The sequence below is a fragment of the Nomascus leucogenys genome, chromosome 18 (genome assembly GCF_006542625.1).
Source record: "Nomascus leucogenys isolate Asia chromosome 18, Asia_NLE_v1, whole genome shotgun sequence".
Lineage (NCBI taxonomy): Eukaryota > Metazoa > Chordata > Mammalia > Primates > Hylobatidae > Nomascus > Nomascus leucogenys.
Window position 1 is genome coordinate 23,173,812 of NC_044398.1, and position 19,565 is coordinate 23,193,376.

A 19,565-nucleotide genomic window follows, 5' to 3' on the forward strand; every position below is an offset into this window, starting at 1 on the left:
ACTCAGGAGGCTGGGGCAGGAGAATCGCTTGAACCCAGGAGGTGGAGGCTGCAGTGAGCCGAGATCTCGCCATTGCGCTCCAGCCTGGGAGACAAGAGTGAGACTTCGTCTCAAAATAAATAAATAAATAAATAAATAAATAAATAAATAAATAACAGTGAAAATAAAAATAAAGATACTCTGAAAGCAACCCTATTATCTAGCAGTGAACTAGGCTGCCGAAGTAGCACACTTTCCCATTCTATTTCCTCCTACACTTAGATATAAGACCCAGACTAGGTCAATCATTGACTTTCATTCTCATTAACATAATGGTTGAGGGATGGCCTTGTGAATGGTAGAAAGCAGCTCTTTCTGGAGTTGCTAAGCTCAGAGGATATGAACTTGGGGCTCTCCTGTGACCATCTTTCTCACTTGAATAGGATCTATAAACAGGACAAAGTCATACAGAGACAAGTAGTTTCAACTCCCCAGGGCCCTGATTCTTTGCAACTATTGCTTTGAATCTGTAAGCTACTATAATAATCTCCCAGCCCACCTAAGAAAGCCTTTAAATTCCTTTTTGCTTAAGCTAATTCAAGTTGGATTTCTGTCACTTACAATAGGAAGTTCAGACCCATACAACATTATTCCAAACTAACATGCCTACCCAAGCTAGATAATAAAAATGAAGAAAGACCTATATGGCAGTGTTTCTCAAACTTTAGCTCTATCAGAATCACCTAAAGGTCTGAAAAGTCGAGATAATTTGCACAAGTTTCCAGGCAATGCTGATAGTGCTGGCTGGGGGATCACAGTCTGAGAACCACTGGATACAGCAAACAACCCTATGAAATCACCTCTGCATTTAAAATAGATTTTACTTCAATTTATCTTATGTAAAAGTATAACTGAATGTCTAATTACTCTAGGGAATGGTTCTCTAATCTGTTTTAGTACTATGTCTCATTCATCCACATTCATTCAGAAACTTTAAGTGACATGTTAATAGCCAAACATATCAATCACAGGTTTTTTTTAAACAATGGTTTCTAGCCGGGCACGGTGGCTCACGCCTGTAATCCCAGTACTTTGGGAGGCAGAAGCGGGCAGGCAGATTGCTTGAGGTCAGGAGTTTGAGACCAGCCTGGCTAACACAGTGAAACCCCGTCTCTACTAAAAATACAAAAAATTAGCCAGGCGTGTTGGCACACAGCTCTAGTTCCAGCTACTCAGGAGGCTGAGGCAGGAGAATCGCTTGAACCCAGGAGGTGGAGGTTGCAGTGAGCAGAGATTGTGCCACTGCACTCCAGCCTGGGCAATTTAGCGAGACTCCATCTCAAAAACAAAAACAAAACAAACAAACAATGGTTTCCTTATGGTGTCTCACTTCTATTCATTCTACCTTCATTCAGAAAGCAGCTTGCAAAGAGAATCATTATAGAACATTTAAGACTCAAGTATCCCAAAAGACATTATGACTTTATCAAAAATTATAAAATATAAATGCCTCCTGTTCTAAATCTTCAAACAAGCTTGAAAAAGAAATTAATGGGTCAAAATGGATGCAATCTCCTTTAAAAGAAAGACTAATCTCAGATAGCATCCCTGAAAAGACTTGTCTTAATTTTTAAAAAGACAAAGAGGAGGGAGGGAGGAGGAATAGGAGGAAGAAAGAAAAGAAAACCCAAGAAGAGTCAAAGATCCAAAGATAAACTTACACTGGAATAAAACTTGGTGCTGTAACAGTATGAATAAGTTATTGATAATATTTAGGTTATTGGTTAGATGATAGGTTCAAAAGTGTTTATTATATAATTTTTGTAACATACATGTATATTACTCATAATGTTTGGTAGCATATTATATTTTTTAAACTATAAGAAAAAAAGCAGTATGGAAGAAATCCTACCAGAAAACATTCTCAGGTAGGCCTGGATAAAAATAAATGTGAAGTTTACATTCATCCAAACACAAAGCTTTCCTACAGTTCTTATTCCAAGGAAGTCCAGTCCCACAGACTCAACAGGTCAATCAAACCTGGGAACAAATCTTAAAAGTTCTACCATATAGTAAATACAAATGATCCCCAACATAGGACAGTTTGACTTAGGATTTTTCAACTTTATGATGGTGCAAAAGTGATATACCACTCAATAAAAAACATACTTTGGGCCGGGCACAGTGGCTCACGCCTGTAATCCCAGCACTCTGGGAGGCCATGGCCGGCGGATCATGAGGTCAGGAGTTCGAGACCAGCCCAACAAACAAGGTGAAACCCTGTCTCTACTACGGGCACGGTAGCGTGCGCCTCTAATTCCAGTAACTCAGGAGGCTGAGGCAGAAGAATCGCCTGAACCTGGGAGGTGGAGTTTACAGTGAGCCAAGATGGCGCCACCGCACCCCAGCCTGGGCAACAGAGCGAGACTCCATCTCAAAACAAAAACAAAACATACTTTGACCCCACAACCATTCTGTGGTTCACTTTCAGTACAATATTCAATAAATTACATGAGCTATTCAACACTTTGTTATAAAATAGGCTTTGTTAGATGCTCTTGCCCAACTGTAGGTTAATTTAAGTGTTCTGTTTTGAGCACATTTAAGGTGTGCTAGGCTAAGCTATGATGTTCATCTTACAGTATTTTCAACTTACAGGTGGTTTATCAGGACACAGCCCCATCATAAGTCAAGGAGCATCTATATTTACATTGAGTTATGAGGAGTCATTGAATTTTAAGTACAAGTTATTCAGTGAATTACTAGGACAGGGCATCTGGTAAATAATTCTATTAGCGTTTTGGTCAAATATTTTTCTTCCAAGAAAAAGTTGTAACATTTTCAAAAGTTTGTATCTCCCAGACAAATCATTCAAAAATTAATAAGGCAGACTAAAGAGTGCTTGATATTCTCTTTTTTTAAGCTAGTCAAGTAAAGCAATGGGAGTGCAGAAAGAACAAAGAAACCTGTAACTCGTTGTGATCAATTAGTTGTAAACACCATTGCACTTGGTCCAGCCAAGAATGCTTGATATTCTAAACTAAACTCTCTCTGACACTTAAAATTTTCCACAGGGGTTCTTTTAACCTTCGACACTTGTTCCAAACCTTCTTTTAGAAGGCTCCAACTTTATTTTTCCTCATACAGATCCCTTATTCAACTGTTGGTCCTCCTGAAATCTGTTTCAGACTTTAATGTTTCTGACAGTTTTCATGGTCAACACAAAAGAACACCACAAATTCAGGCTCCTAAATCAGGCCATTATAATGTGCTCTGTGTCATAACTTGGCATGTCTTTTCCATTTTAACAGGATGCATCTTCCAAGACAAGAGTAATTACTAATAGAATTAGTTATATTTCTGTTCTTCCTTATAATCCCTCTGCAAATTGCCATTGTTTTTACTTAACTCCATGAATTCCAGTCATACTTCTGTTCTTAAAACAGAGTGAGCTACACGTCTAGTACTTACAATCTGATGGACAAATACTTTAATGCTATGACCAACTTTTCTGTCACAAATTCAGAAATCATGCCAGCTTCTTTCTCTCACTTTCTGTACTAGGGTAGTGAACTGTACTGAGCAGTATTGTAGCACTTATTGGCATAATTCCAAATGAAAAGCATTTTAAGATTCATATTAGAAGTTAGCTCTAAGTTAAGACATTGCCCTTAACTGAAAGTGCTACACAGGCTGTCTTTTGCAAGTTCTTCCAAAGTCCCAAGTCTTTCCTGTCAGAAAGAACGTTAAGATGAGATAATTTCAAAAACACACACTTCTGTTTTGCTTATGACACCTCCTCCACCCCTTTTCTCTTTCTTCAAGAAACTGCCCCCTTTTACCTTTTTCTGGCACCCTATTCTACCTTTAATTCATCCCCATACAGCATGATACTTATCCCTAGCCAAATGGCTATTCAAAGTTCTAGCAGTTCTGAATGCCTGAACTACATAAAATAAAGTTCAAGTGACACAGTGGAACTTGGTCTCAAAAAAAAAAAAGAATATATTTGCCTACATATGTAATAGGTTTTTTAAATTTAATACGGTAATTAAAAGAACTCAAAAAAATGTTAAATGAAAGGTGGAATCACAGTTGTTTTTCTCTTCCCTCAACATCTACACTTATTTGATAAACATTATTTTTAATTTTAAAAAATTCTGTTTCTGTAAACAAGTAAGCTAACAAAAAAACAAAGTTTAAGTAAATAGATAAATCATAGAGTTAGCAAAATCCCAAATGATGAATTCCACAGCTCTGCTTCTAGCTGGCATAATACTACCATCAATTCCTTTTGTTCCCAAACAAATTTCACCTATTTTTGATTTAAACAAGAAGTTCTGATAAGATAGCTTTGGTTTTTTCACCACCCTAAGGATACAAGTAAAAAGTTTAAAAGTTTTGTTTGTACAATATGCATTTTAGATTTCTTAAACTTAAATATAAATTATGAAGTGAAGTAAGGCAAACAATTCCAAATTCAGAAGTTTTCATGAAACTTCATTCAAGACTAATTGTATCGTTTCAGGGGTCTGGCTTTGTTGCCCAGTCTGGAGTGCAGTGGAGCAATCATAGCTGACTACAGCCTCCACCTCCAGGGCTCAAGTGATCCTTCCACCTCAGCTTCCTGAGTAGCTTGGACTACAGGCTTGTGCCACCATGATCGGCCAATTTTTTTAATTTCTTTTATTTCTTGTAGAGTTGGGATCTCCTCATGTTGCCCAGGCTGGTCTCCAACTCCTGGACTCAAGCAGTCTTCCCGCCTGAGCCTCCCAATGTGCTGGGATTACAGATGTGAGCCACCATGCCCAGCCCAAGACTGAATTTTATACAGCAGTTATACTACTTGAAAAATGACCATTTGGGGAAAAAAACTGGCATTCTCTTTAGAAAATGACCGTTATATACAAAGAATAATCAATCACAGGAAACAATTTTAAAAAGCTCATTTGTAACAGCAACACTTAATTACCTGGGAATAAACAAGAAAACTTTAAATTTACCCTAAAATTAACACTTTAAGACCATTTTGAAGTTTAAGACAATAAACTGGCCAGGCTTGGTGGCTCATGCCACCGAGGTGTAATCCCAGCACTTTGGGAGGCCGAGATGGAAGGATCACTTGAGCTCAAGAGTTCGAGACCAGCCTTGGCAACATGGTGAAACCCAGTCTTTACAAAAAAAATACAAAAATTAGCCGGGCATGGTGGCATGCTCCTATAGTCTCAGCAACTCAGGAGGCTGAGGTGGAAGGATTGCTTGAGCCCAGGAGGCAGAGGGTACTATAAGCCATGATTGTGCCACTGCACTCTAGCCTGGGTGACAGAGTGAGTCCATCTCATTTTAAAAAAAAATTATCTTCATAACTTTGGATTAGGCAATTAATCATAACGCCTAGGCAATAGTTTCTTAGATATGACACCTAAAGCACAAGAAGCCAAAGAAATAAATAAATTGAACTTTGCCAAAATCTAAAACTGCTGTGCTTCAAGAAAGCGAAGACAACGTAAAAAAGTATTAGTGAATCACATTTCCGATAGTATCAGGTTTAGTATCCAAATATATAAAGAACTTAGAACTCAATAATTTTTTTTTTTTTTTGAGACAGACTTTTGCTCTTGTTGCCCAGGCTGGAGTGCAATGGCACAATCTCAGCTCACTGCAACCTCCACCTCCTGGGTTCAAGCAATTCTCCTGCCTCAGCCTCCCAAGTAGCTGGGATTACAGGCATGTGCCACCACGCCTGGCTAATTTTGTATTTTTAGTAGAGACGGGATTTCTCCATGTTGGTCAGGCTGGTCTTGAACTCCCAACCTCAGGTGATCTGCCCACCTCAGCCTCCCAAAGTGCTGGGATTACAGGCGTGACCCATCGCACCCGACCAGTAATTTTTTTTAATGGGCAAAGGATTTGAATAGACATTTCTCCAAAGAGGCAAGTACATGAAAAGATGTTCAACATCATTCATCACTATGAAAATGCAAATCAATTCCACAATGAGACACCACTTCACTGCCACTTTGATGGCTACAGTAAAAAATGACTAGCTGGGTACAGTGGCATACGCCTGTACTTCCATCTACTTGGGAGACTGAGGCAGGAGGATCACTGGAGTCTAGGAGTTTGAGCATATAACTGCACTACGATTGCACCTGTGAATGGCCACTGTACTCCAACCTGGGCAACATAGTGAGACTTCACCTCTTTAAAACAAAAAGTGACACACAATTACAAGTATTGACAAGGACACAGAGAAACTGGAACTCTGAAACATTGCTGGTAAAAATGTAAAATGAGACAGTTGGTCTGGAAAACAGTTTAGTTCGTCAAAAAAGCTGAACAGAGTAACCATATGGCCCAGATATTTCACTCATAGGTCTATACCCAAAAGAAATGAGAACACATGTCCAGGCAAAAACTTTTGCATGAATGTTCATGGCAGCAGCATTATTCATAATAGCCAAAAGGGTGGAAATAACCCAGATATCCATTAGTGGGTAAACAAAGTGTGGTCTACCCGTACAATGGAATATTATTTGGCTATAAACAGAAATGAAGTACTGATATATGTTATAACACAAATGAACCTTGAAAACACTAAGTAAAATAATCTCGGCCGGGCACGGTGGCTCACGCTTGTAATCCCAGCACTGTGGGAGGCCGAGGCGGGCGGATCACGAGGTCAGGAGATCGAGACCACGGTGAAACCCCGTCTCTACTAAAAATACAAAAAAAATTAGCCAGGCGTAGTGGCGGGCGCCTGTAGTCCCAGCTACTCGGAGAGGCTGAGGCAGGAGAATGGCGTGAACCCAGGAGGCGGAGCTTGCAGTGAGCCGAGACTGCGCCACTGCACTCCAGCCTGGGCGACAGAGCGAGACTCCGTCTCAAAAAAAAAAAAAAAAAAAATAATAATAATAATAATAATAATAATAATCTCTAGAGACAAAAAGTAGATTAGTGGTTGCCCAGGGTTAGGCAAGGGACAATGGGAGTGACTGCTACTGGGTCTGGGGTTTCTTTTTGGAGTGATATAAATGTTTTAAAATTGATTGTTGTGGTAACAACTGTGAATATATTAAAAGCCACTGAAATGTATACTTCAAAGGGAAAATTGTATGGTACATGAATTATTACTCAATAAAGCTGTTTTAAAAAAATTATAAAGAAAACAGGCTGGGAGCGGTGGCTCACGCCTATAATCCCGGCACTTTGGGAGGCCAAGGCAGGCAGATCACTTGAGGTCAGGAGTTCAAGACCAACCTGGCCAACATAGTGAAACCCCATCTCTACTAAAAATACAAAAATTAGCCAGGTGTGGTGGCACATGCCTGTAAATCCCAGCTACTTGGGAGGCTGAGGCAGGAGAATTGCTTGAACCCACGAGGCGGAGGTTGCAGTGAGCCGAGATTGTGTCACTGCACTCCAGCCTGGGCAAAAGAGTGAGACTGCATCTCAAAAAAAAAAAAAAAAAAAAAAAAAAAGGAAATCAACTTAAGTTCTCATTTCACTTGGGTAAATACCTAGGAGAGGGAATGTTGGATCATATGACAAGTGTATATTTACCTTCATAAAAAACTGCCAAACGTTTCTCCAAAGTAGCTACACCATTTGCCCTCCCAACAGCAAAGGATGAAAGTTTCCATTGCTCCCATTCTTACCGGCATTTTGTATTGCCGTTTTTTCCTTAGTTTCTCTTAATATCTTAATTTTCACAGTAGGCATATAGTAGTATCTCATTATGGGTTTAATTTGCAATTCCATAATTACTAATGATGTTTAATGCCTTTTTTTTTTTTTTTTTTGAAACAGAGTCTCACTCTGTCACCCAGGCTGGAATGCAGTGGCACAATCTTGTCTCACTGCAACCTCCGCCTCCTGGGTTCAAGTGATTCTCGTGTCTCAGCCTCCTGGGTAGCTGGGATTACAGGCACGTGCCACCACACCTGACTAATTTTGTATTTTTAGTAGAGACAGGGTTTCACTATGTTGGCCGGGCTAGTCTTCAACTCCTGACCTCAGGTGATCCACCCACCTCAGCCTCTCCAAGTGCTGGGATTACAGGCATGAGCCACCATGCCTGGCCTATGTTTAACACCTTTTGGGGTGTTTATCAGCTGTTCATACACCTTCCTGCATAGTGTCTACTCAAATCTTTTGCTCTTTTTAATTAGGTTGTTTACTTATTTATTTTAATAGAGATGGGGTCTCGCTATGTTGCCCAGGCTGGTCTCAAACTCCTGGACTTTCAAGCAATCCTCCAGTCTTGGCCTCCCAAAATGCTGGGATTACAGACGTGAGCCGCCGTGCCCAGCTTTGAGTTCCTTATACAGTCTATTTTTTGTCAGATATGTGATGGGGAATATTTTCTCCCAGTCTGTGAAGTCTTTTTATTCTCTCAACAGTGTGTTTGGAATAGCAGTTCTTAATTTTGATGAAGTCTAATTTATCAGTTTGTTCATTTATGAATCATGTTCTTGGTATCATGTCCAAGAAATCTCTGCCTGACCCATGGTCAAAAATATTTTTGTCCTATGTTTTCTTTCAAATATTTTATAGCCGTACATTTTACTTCACAATCTATGAACCTTTTTTTAAATAGAAATGGGTCTCACTCTATTACCAAGGCTAGTCTCAAACTCCTAGGCTCAAGCAATCCTCCTGCCTCAACCTCCCAAAATGCTGGGATTACAAATGTGTGCGACCAGACCCGGCCTATGAACTATTTTGAACTAATTTTTGCATAGAGTGTGAAGTACAGATTGAGGCTCCAATAAAGAAAAAGATTTCATTTTGATGTTTGAGTGCAGATTGCTTTCAAGTCCCACACCTCTCTCCCTTTTGTCCCACATCTGGGTAAGTCTGTAAGAAAGCCCAGGTACTCCCTCCCTTGGTATTGGTGTGAAGTTGAAACCATGTAAATACCACCCATACCAGTATTCCCTCCCTTGGTATTGGTGTGAAGTTGAAACCATGTAAATACCACACATGGGGACCATCAAACAAGTTCCACTTTCTGGTCACAATAAAAACCAAAGCCACCCACCCCATTTCACTCTTGCTTCATTCTGGACTAAACCTAAGTCCTTGACCTTGAGGAATCCTTTTGCTGTTTACTGTGTGATTAAACTTTATTTAATATCCACTGGTGGATTCATGTCACTTGTCCCAATATTCATATAAATTCCTGGGCAAGGGACTGCCCAGTGTCCAACAGTGGATACTTGGTGCCCAAATAAAACAAAGATTCTGTTTTTTCTTTGCATATGAGTATTCAACTGTTCCAGACTATCCTCTGTTGAACTGCCCTTAAACTTTTTCAAAATGAATTGACAATTTTTGTGTGACTAGATTCTCTATTTTGCTCAATTGATCTGTATGTCTATCTTTTCTCCAATACCACAGTCTTGGTTATTGCAGCTTTAAACTAAGTTGAAATCAGGTAGTGTGAATCTTCCAACTTTGTTATTCTTTTTCAAAATTGTTTTAGCTTTTCTAGTTCCTTTGGTTTTCCATATTGATTTTAGAATCAGCTCATTAGTTTCTATAAGAAATCCTCTGAGATTTGGACTAGAAATGCACTGAATCTATAGATCAGTTTGAGAAGAGTAGATATCTTAATACTGAGTCTTCTAATCCATGAACATGATATAATCAGTGTTTCATAATTTTCAACATACAAATATTACACACCATTTGAAAAGTTAATACTTAAGTATTTCATGGTTTTTAGTGCTATTGAGACGGGAATTTTTCACTTTAGTTTCTAACTGCTCATTATTAGTATATAGAAATACAATTTACTGTTGTATATTGACCTTCTAAGCTACAACTCTGCTGAATTCACTTATTCACTAGAGCTTTTTTGAAGAGTCTAGGATTTTCTACATAGACATGTTGTCTGTGAATAGAAACTGCTCTTTGAAGCACACTGTTTAAAGAATGAAGATAAGCCACCAACTGGGAAAAAATATTTCCCTATCACATCTAGCTATTGCACTCCTACGCATTAATACAAGAGAAAAGACAGCAACTCTCTCTCCAACTTGTACATGAATGCTCATAGCAGCTTTATTCATAATAGTCAAAAAGTGAAAACAATCCAAATGTCCCTCAAAGGGTAAATGGGTTAAAAAAATCATGGTATATTCATAAAATGTAATACTATTCAATAATAAAAAACTATGAACACGTAACAACATAGATGAATCTCAAAATAATTACGCTGAGTGTAAGGAGATGCCCCGTGCCAAAATAAAGCATATATACAATTCCATTTTTATAAAATTCTAGAAAATAAAAACTAATCTTAAGCAACAGAAAAGAAACAATGGTTTCCTAGGGATACAGAGAGGGTAGTAATGAGCAAAAGAAGGGATTACAAAAAGTCATAAGGATACTGCCGATGCCCAGGCTAGAGTGCAGTAGTGTGATCTTGGCTCACTGCAGCCTCAATCCAGGCTTTGGGTGAGTCTCCCACCTTAGTCTCCCAAGTAGTGGGGACTAAGGGTACACAACACCACACCCGGCTAATTTTTTTATTTTTTTGTAGAGACAGGGTTTTACCATGTTGCGCAGGCTGGTCTTGAACTTCTGGACTCAAGCAGTCCTCCTGCCTCGGCCCCCCAGTGTGTTGGGATTACGGGTGTGAGCCACTGCACCTGGCCAAGTATACTCTTTTTTGAGACAAGAGACTCATTTCTGTCACCAGGCTGGAGTACAGTAGCACAATCACAGCTCATTGAAGACTCAACCCCCCAGCTCAAGCAATCCTCCTGCCTCAGCCTCCCAAGTAGCTAGGATTACAGGCAGGCGCCATCACACCCAGCTAATGTTATTTTATTTTGTGTAGAGATGAAGAAAGATTTCTATGTTGCCCAGGCTGGTCTGGAACTCCTGGGCTCAAGCAATCCTCCTGCCTCAGCCACCCAAAGTGTTGGGATTACAGGCCTGAGCCACTATGCCTGGCCTTGAGAATACTCTTGAAGGTGATGGATATGTTCCTTATCTTGATTGTACTGACATTTTTTTAAGTAGGTATTTTTGTCAAATTTATCAAATTGTACACTATAAATATATGCAATTTGTCCTGTCAGTTTTGCTCAATAAAGTCGTTAAAATATATCAATTTATTCAATTTATTAGTCATCACCCTTATATCAAAGATTAGTGTTTTACTTATCACTATCACTCTACTTGGTGGCAATGGTCACTATTCACTATTTTCAAATACAATATTAAGGTTTTTAAAATTCAGGCATAGTAAATTGAGGTCTATTTTCAAAATATCTTTGAGGTTAAAAGAAGTAACTGCAGGCCAGGTGTGGTGGCTCACGCCTGTAATCCCAGCACTTTGGGAGGCCGAGGTGGATGGATCACCCCAGGTCAGGAGTTCGAGACTCGCCCAGCCAAGATGGTGACACCCTGTGTCTCTACTAAAAATACAAAAAAGTAGTCTGGCGTGGTGGCGGGTGCCTGTAATCCCAGCTACTTGGGAGGCTGAGGCAGAGAATTGCTTGAACCCGGGAGGCGGAGGTTGCGGTGAGCCGAGATTGCGCCACTGCACTCCAGCCTGGGCGACAGAGTGAGACTCCATCTCAAAAAAAAAAAAAAAAAAAAAAAGAAGTAACTACATTTTGAAATCATGTAAATTTGAGAATGTTTTCACGTAACCTTTGACTATGAATATGTTGCCTGAGTTTACAAAAAAAAAAAAAAAAAAAAAAAAAAACGGAGGAAGGTTGTCAGAACCATGGAGCAAGAACAAAGGTCACACACACAAGTAACGTTTTGAGGTCCTAAATTCAACCAGTAGGTTTTAGAAATATAACTTTTTTTTTTTTTTTTTTGAGACAGGGTCTGGCTCTGTCACCAGGCTGGAGTGGAATAGAACAATCAGAGCTCACAGCAGCCTTGAACTCCTGGGCTCCAGAGATCTTCCCACCTCAGCCTCCCAAAGCACTGGGATTACAGATGTGAGCCACCACACCTAGCCTAAAATAAACATTTCTTGATCATATTTTTGGAGAAATTAGATATGCAAATCTAGTTAATATAAGATTAGAACTGTAAGAGAAGTCTTGAGCCTACTTACAATCAGTTAATCAATATTTAATTTATTGTTGCAGACACATGTAACAGGATATCTGATGCTTCATATACTGTTCAATGCCTTTTAATTTTATGACTTGTATGACAGTTCTCAGCTATTCATTCTTGGGTTTTACTGAAGTTCCAAAAATCAAAGAGCTTTGATTCCTGTAATGGAAATATCTAGAGAAACTTGTGTTTAACTGACTGCAGAGATGAAGGCCAAATTCTCATATGTACCTATAGCATTACTCAAATATTATTCTTAGTACAAAAAAGTTAAATATACTCTTATCTCTGAACATGAGCTATTCAGACCAAGGCCACTCAGGTCAGAGTAGAATACTCAAAAGCTGGCTTTAGCAGTCCCTTTCCTCCTAAAAAATGGATTATTGCTCTGAGGCCCAGGTATACTCAGCTTCATCCCTCCCAAGGCTATTCTGTCAAAATTCCACTTTTATTTCCACCCAGTCTACCTCTCTTTCTAGCCTTCAATTATCTCTTTATTCTAATGCCAGATCCAAATTTCTCAAGTTGAGGTAAAGAGAGACAAAATAAGACCATATATACTAGAACAGGGAAAAATGAATTCATGGTTGTAGAGGATGTGAATCTAGATATGCATTTCCATTCAGTGCTACAGATTTCATATCTAGTAAAATGTTAGCCACATGGTGCTATATCATGTAATTTTTATGATGTCCTATTTCTCCTATGAAACATTTCTCATCATTCTTGATTTTCCTACAGTCTACTGGGCATATTGTAAATTTTTTTTTTTTTTTTTTTTTTTTTTGAGAGACAGGGTCTTGCACTGTCACCCAGGCTAGAGTGCAATGGTGCTATCATAGCTCACTGCAGCTTCCAACTCTTGGGCTCAAGCGACCCTCCCACCTCAGCCTCCCAAGTAGTTAGACTACAGATGTGTGCAACCTCATGCCCCATTAATTAAAAAAAATTTTTTTTTGTAGAGAGATGGGGTCTCACTATGCTGACCAGGCTGGTCTTGAACTCCTGGCCTCAAGTGATCCTCCTGCCTCAGCCTTCCAAAGTGCTGTGATTACAGGTGTGAGCCACCATGCCTGGGCAACATAGTAAGGCCCTGTCTCTAAAAAAAATTTAAATATATTTAAAAATTAAAAAATTGGTTAAAGTTTACTGTAGTTACACAGGTTGATAAAATAAACCACTAAATTACAGTCCTCTCTTTGCACTACTTATAATGGAGAAACAGCTCAAGTGTCCAACAAGAAACTAAGGATGGGCCGGGCGCGGTGGCTCACGCCTGTAATCTCAGCACTTTGGGAGGCCGAGGCGGGCGGATCACGAGGTCAGGAGATCGAGACCATCCTGGCTAACACGGTGAAACCCCGTCTCTACTAAAAATACAAAAAAATTGGCCGGGCGAGGTGGCGGGCGCCTGTAGTCCCAGCTACGCGGGAGGCTGAGGCAGGAGAATGGCGTGAACCCCGGGGGGCGGAGCCTGCAGTGAGCCGAGATCGCGCCACTGCACTCCAGCCTGGGTGAAAGAGCGAGACTCCTTCTCAAAAAAAAAAAAAAAAAAAAATCCCAACACTTTGTGGGGCAGACGGGAGAATCACTTGAGGCCAGGAGTTCGAGACTAGCCTGGTCAACAGAGCAAGATCCCATCTCTACAAAAAATTAAAAAATTAGCTAGACACGGTGGCATGCACCTGTACCCTGAGCTACACCCGGAGGCTGAGGCAGAAGGATTGCTTGAGCCCAGGAGTTCAAGGCTGCAGTGAGCTATTGTCACACCACTGCACTCCATCCTGGGCAACAGAGCAAGATCCTATCTCTTAAAAGAGAGAGAGAGTAAGGCTGAGTGTACTAATTCCACATAATATTACTATTTAAGAAAGAAATGAGTAATATGGACACATTTTTATGAAACACTAAACATGAGGAAGAGAAAGTCCCAATATAGAACTCATTCACTGATGACAACTAAGTAAGAAGTCTGAATCTCTATAATGTATTTTCAGCAAATGTCAAACCAAATATGCTAACAGTCATACTGATCATCCAAAGGAAGACCAGGAAAAAGAATGTTTTTCATCACACCGAGTTTAAAAACTGCTGGAGTAACCTAAATGAGAGTCCTTTTGAATTGCCGAAGCTTTTCTTTAGGTACAATACTTATCCAGCTAGAGAAACTGAAGCTGTCCTAATGACAGAACAGCTTCAATTTATACAAATAAATTTTCTCGAATAGAAACACAAAGCTTTGGCCGGGCACAGTGGCGTCATCACACCTGTAATCCCAGCACTTTGGGAGGCCAACGCGGGCAGATTACGAGGTAAAGAGATCGAGACCATCCTGGTTAACACGGTGAAACCGCATCTCTACTAAAACTACAAAAAATTAGCTGGGTGTGGTGGTGGGCGCCTGTAGTCCCAGCTACTTGGGAGGCTTAGGCAGGAGAATGGCATGAACCCGGGCGGCGGAGCTTGCAGTGGGCCGAGATTGCACCACTGCACTCCAGCCTGGGTGACAGAGTGAAGACTTCATCTCAAAAAAAAAAAAAAAAAAAATATATATATATATATATATATACTCATTTTATTTGAATTTTTTATATATATTCATATATTTATACACACACAACACATTATGGTTTAATTACAAGATTCAAGATCTCACTGCAAGAAAAGCAATAAAGTTTAATGCCAAGAGCCTGTGCAATTTATTTTTGTTTACTTCCAAGCCTGTTCCACTTTCAGAATGGAAAACCAAAGTTAAGATACCATATATAGGAGAGAGCATGCAATGTGATATACTTTCACAGACTAGACAATTTAGCAATTCAACAATTCTAACAACCTATTAACTTTTGTTAAAACCCTTTTGGCAAAAATATGTCAGGGTCACCCACATATACAAGTCCAGTGAGACCTACATGCCCAGCTCAGTTTTCAGAAACATTCAATACTGCCTCAAGACACCTAGATACTCTTAAAGAGTAGCTTCACATCTCTTACTTTTTAGGGGTTCTTATAATAAAGTTCATGGATGGACGTGAGTGGGGGGGGCAGGAAGTGACATGTAAAATTCCATGTAGGGTGTATTTGCATTTTCTGACATAGGACCACACCTTCCATCAGATTCTCAAAGGATTTCATGACCTTAAAATAGTTTGAGAACCACTATTATGTATCTCACAGGTCAATTCAAGAGCAATAATTATATCCTAGTTGATAACTGGTTGCTAAGTAAAATAAAGCATTCGTTCCACAGAAAGGAAGGCTCACAAGCTTTATGGCTGTCCCAGCTCTTGCTGCATCTCTGGAATAAATGCGTTTGAACTTAATTGCCCTACTGAAAAATACTGCTTTTCAGTATACAACTTACTCTGCAGTAATAGAAAAAGTGAACAGCTCCTTGCCAAAAAGCCAAGATTCATCTGCAACAACCCAGACTACACAGGCAATATAAAACTTTTTTCAATCGTCTTTTGCACTAATTTTTTTGGCATAATTAAAAGTTGTACACATTTTTCATCTGTCTTACCATCTAAGTTACCAAAACACAAAATGGCCAATGTAATTATCCTCCTACCAAAGTCCTGGTTTTCAGTACTTCAAAATAAAACTCATTTCAAAATGTCAATAAAAACAGCACTACCCATTTAAAAGAGACAGAAATAGTCCTTTTCCTAGTTAGTCTATGTAAATCTAAGAAACATTTGCCATCAGCTATCAAAAACAACGGCAGGCCTTAAGGCACAATGTCCCAAAACCAAAACTTTATTAAAGGTGAATGATAAAATCTCTTTTCCCACATAAAGAAAAAAGTAAAATTTGAAGTTCATATTTCAGATTCTTAAATTACGCTCACAAGCTAAAAAAAAAAAAAATCACGGGGTGTGTATTCACATTTCAAATGAAGACAAAATATAGTTGAGGTTGTTCACTTTCAGCTTCTTGAATATATCGTCTTAGGATACCCACTTTCTCCATAGAAACTTGATTTTAAAAATCCCTTTAAAATGTTTTTTAAGTTAACTTCCAATGTTCCTGCTATGCAGACTGGATTTTTCATCTGATTATTTCAGGAAAAGACTAGCCTCATTCATAAGCTAAACCTAAAAGGGGAAATACGTTTCTAACCAGAACTTAAAAAAAAAAAAAAAAGTAAAAAATTGATGAAAGAACACTGCTGCCACGTCTTTGCCCCTCCCCCCCTTCACGTAGTGGCTATTTCATCCCCTCCGAGTGCATTCCAAGGGAAAGTCCAAGAACCACTGCTCTCGGAGAAACCAGAAACAGTTAAGTGGAAATTGGCAAGTCTCTTTGGCCTTTTAGATCAATTCCTAAAAGAGGATCTAGCTGCTTCTTCAACCCTTTCTTTAAGAAAACAGTGCAAAATTCCAAGAGTCTTCACTCTATCCGGAACGCGTAAGATGTTAGTGTCTAAACATTGAATTTGTATTTAACAGATTTGATTATTTAGGAGAAAGAGTCTCACAGTTATCATACCATCCTTCCTCCCCATTGAAACATACATCCGGGGCCAGCCATGTAATCCAACTCAAAATCCTCACACAACCATGGAATTTGTTGGACTGATGTGGACTTTTAAAAGCTGCAAATTCTCGGCAGAGAGAGAAGAGATTGAGAGAAGAGCTCTTGTCTCTTTTTTAAAAAAGTTATGGGGAAGAAGAGGGAAGGAAGCTTCCCTGACGACGAGGTGACCTGAGAGCCTACTTCCTTGGTGCTACGAGCACAAAACTCGGCGCCCCGGGCTACGTCTGGCTGCTAATGCTGCACCGCTGCGCGCAACAGATGAGTTCAGCCGGAACTTTCTGAGGAGGGCCCCCCAGCTCCCGGCGCCTTTCGATAGGGCAAAAATGCCTGGCGCGCCTCGGATTCAGCTCCAAGCCTTAAAATCCGCTCTCCACCGCCACATGCGAAACATCTGCGGCTGTGGCGGCCAAACGCCCACGCCCCGCGCTCGCGTTCCCCTTAGCCTCTTTAGGGAGGACCAGGTGCAGGGGAACTTGGAAAAAAAAAAAAAAAAGCAACAGGGTGATTCCTCCCCGGGAAGGAAAATTCAAGAAAGTCCTGGTCCCTAGGGCGGGGACTGAGGCTGCAGCAGCCCCAGCGGTGCGAGGCGCACCAGGGACGGAGGTGGGAAGGGGGGGTCACGAAGGAGCGGGGCCGCCAGGAGTCGCGTGGCGCAAGGAGAGGGGCCGAGTCTCCCGAGGGGAAGGAACCGAGGCTGCCGTGGTAACCTGGGGAACCCCCGCCCCAGAAGTACCACCACAGCGGGGAGGAATGGATCGCCGCAGCCGTCCGAGAAGGTCCACGGCTGCCCCGTGGCCTCAGCCTCAGTCTCCGGGGTCGAGGGAGCGTCTCACCTGGAAAGTGGGACGAGAGGGCGGCGCGCTCTTCAGTCCCCAGTCGCCTCCACTCGGAGCGGCAACTTCCTACCCTCAGCCCGCTGGCGGCGCGACTGGGCAGCAGAGGGAGCCCGTTAGCCCTTTTATAACCTCTAGGCCGCGATGGCAGCGCCGGGGAGGAGGCGACTGCAGCCCTCGCTACGTGAGCTCGATCACACCAGCGCCCCGGCGACTGCGCAAGCGCCAGGCCAGTGCCTCCCTGCTGCCCCCACCCGTGGCCGGCCCGTGGAGTCTGAGGCCGAGAGGAGTGGCTGGGACCGGCCGCCGTGGTGTGGGTAAGCGGGACTGGGATGTAACGCGCCTGCGCAGGGTTCTCGCTCCGCCACCGTTACCGTGGTTACCACGGGGTTTCCCCCGCTCCTATTCAGTTTGCCTCCTTGATTTCAGGGTCCGCGTCAGGCCTAAGCGACGAGGCCGCCGGCAATAAAGTATCTTAAAAATGAGAAGAGGAACGTGGGAGTGTAGAAAATAAAGCAGAATTTTTCTAGGGTGGAAAATAATAGAGATTCAGTCTTGGTATCTCAGCTGTCTTGTCCCTCTCACATCTCAGCACTCATTTTATACTAATCGTGCTCTATCTCCTACCTTTATACCTTATCAGTAAATAATAGACTGAGAGCTCCAGGGTCAGGTTATCTCAATTCAAATCCTGCCTAAATCCTGTGTGTAACACTAGGCATTAACAACCTCTCCGTATCCGTTTACTCATTTGTAAAATAGAAATGACGGTACTACCCATCTTGTAAGATTCTTGTGAGAATAAAATGAGATAATGTATGTAAAGCACTTAACACATGCCTCACACACAGAAATGACTTAGTAAATATTAGATTCTCCAGTAACATTAATTTAGATAAGGCACCCAATGTTGCGTTTGATCTTAGTCTAACATTTGCCTTAGTTATAAAGTAACCCCAAACCAAGGGTTTCTTTATATCTCCCTGTACTATGAGGGAGAATACAATGAAGAAGATAAATTTTCCCTTGTCAGTGAAAGAGAAAAATGAGTTGCTAAGACTTGTTATTCATTAAGAATTGTGGTTTCTAAAGTTTTCCATGTATGCTAAAAAGTATAACAATAATTAACTTGCCTGACACGCAGGAGGTGAGGTTGATTATATAGCTACAGAAAGAGAGAGAGGGTACTCTGGGAGCACTAGGCAACTAAAAAGTGGATATAATGATGTCTAAATCAATGGTTCTGAAAGTGTAGTCAGGGAATCCATAAGGTCAAAATTATTTTCATACTAAGACTTTATTTGCCTTTTTCACTCTAATAACCATACAGTGAGGTCTTCCAGAGACTACATGCCTGTGATATTGCAACAGATGGAACGCAGACGCCGATATGAGAATCTTCTATTAGCCCAGACACTGAAGAGATTTGCAGAAATGTAAAATAATGCCACTCTTCTCACTAAATTATTTTGCTTCGGAAAATAGTTATTTTTCATTAAAAATATGTCATTAGGCCAAGTGAAGTGGCTCACACCTGTAATCCCAGCACTTTAGGAGGCCGAGGCGGGAAGATCACCTGAGCCCAGGAGTTCGAAATCAGCCTGGACAATATGGCCAGACCCTCTCTAAAAAGAAAGTTATTTATATTATGTTAACATATAACAGGTTTATTATTGTTGTTTTAAATGAATAAATATTTTATATGTTTGTTTTAATTCCTAATATAGTAAATGTTGATAAATATGATCCACATAAAAGCTTTTTGGAGTCCTCAATACTTTTTAGGAGTGTAAAGTAATTATAAGACCAAAGAGGCAGGGCACATGGTGGCTCACGCCTGTAATCGCTGCACTTTGGGAGGCCGAGGCAGACGGATCACAACGTCAGGAGATCAAGACCATCCTGGCCAACATGGTGAAACCCCGTCTCTACTAAAAATACAAAAATTAGCTAGGCATGGTGGCACACACCTGTAATCCCAGCTACTCAGGAGGCAGAGGCAGGAGAATCATTTGGACCCGGGAGGCAGAGGTTGCAGTGAGCTGAGATCACACCATTGTACTCCAGCCTGGGGACAGAGTCAGACTCCATCTCAAAAAAAAAAAAAAAAAAACTGCC

At 40.8% G+C, this 19,565-nt stretch overlaps 1 protein-coding gene across 2 annotated transcripts in view; it reads right to left on the reverse strand.

Annotated features, from left to right (window-relative positions):
• Positions 1 to 17,774, reverse strand: part of P4HA1 (prolyl 4-hydroxylase subunit alpha 1) — a 95,285-nt gene extending 77,511 nt beyond the window's left edge. For both annotated transcript variants that reach the window (XM_030798468.1, XM_030798467.1), the window contains exon 1: positions 17,448 to 17,774. The gene's annotated coding sequence lies outside the window, so the exon portion shown is untranslated. The remainder of the gene's footprint in view (positions 1 to 17,447) is intronic.
• Between the last annotated feature and the right edge of the window lie 1,791 nt (positions 17,775 to 19,565).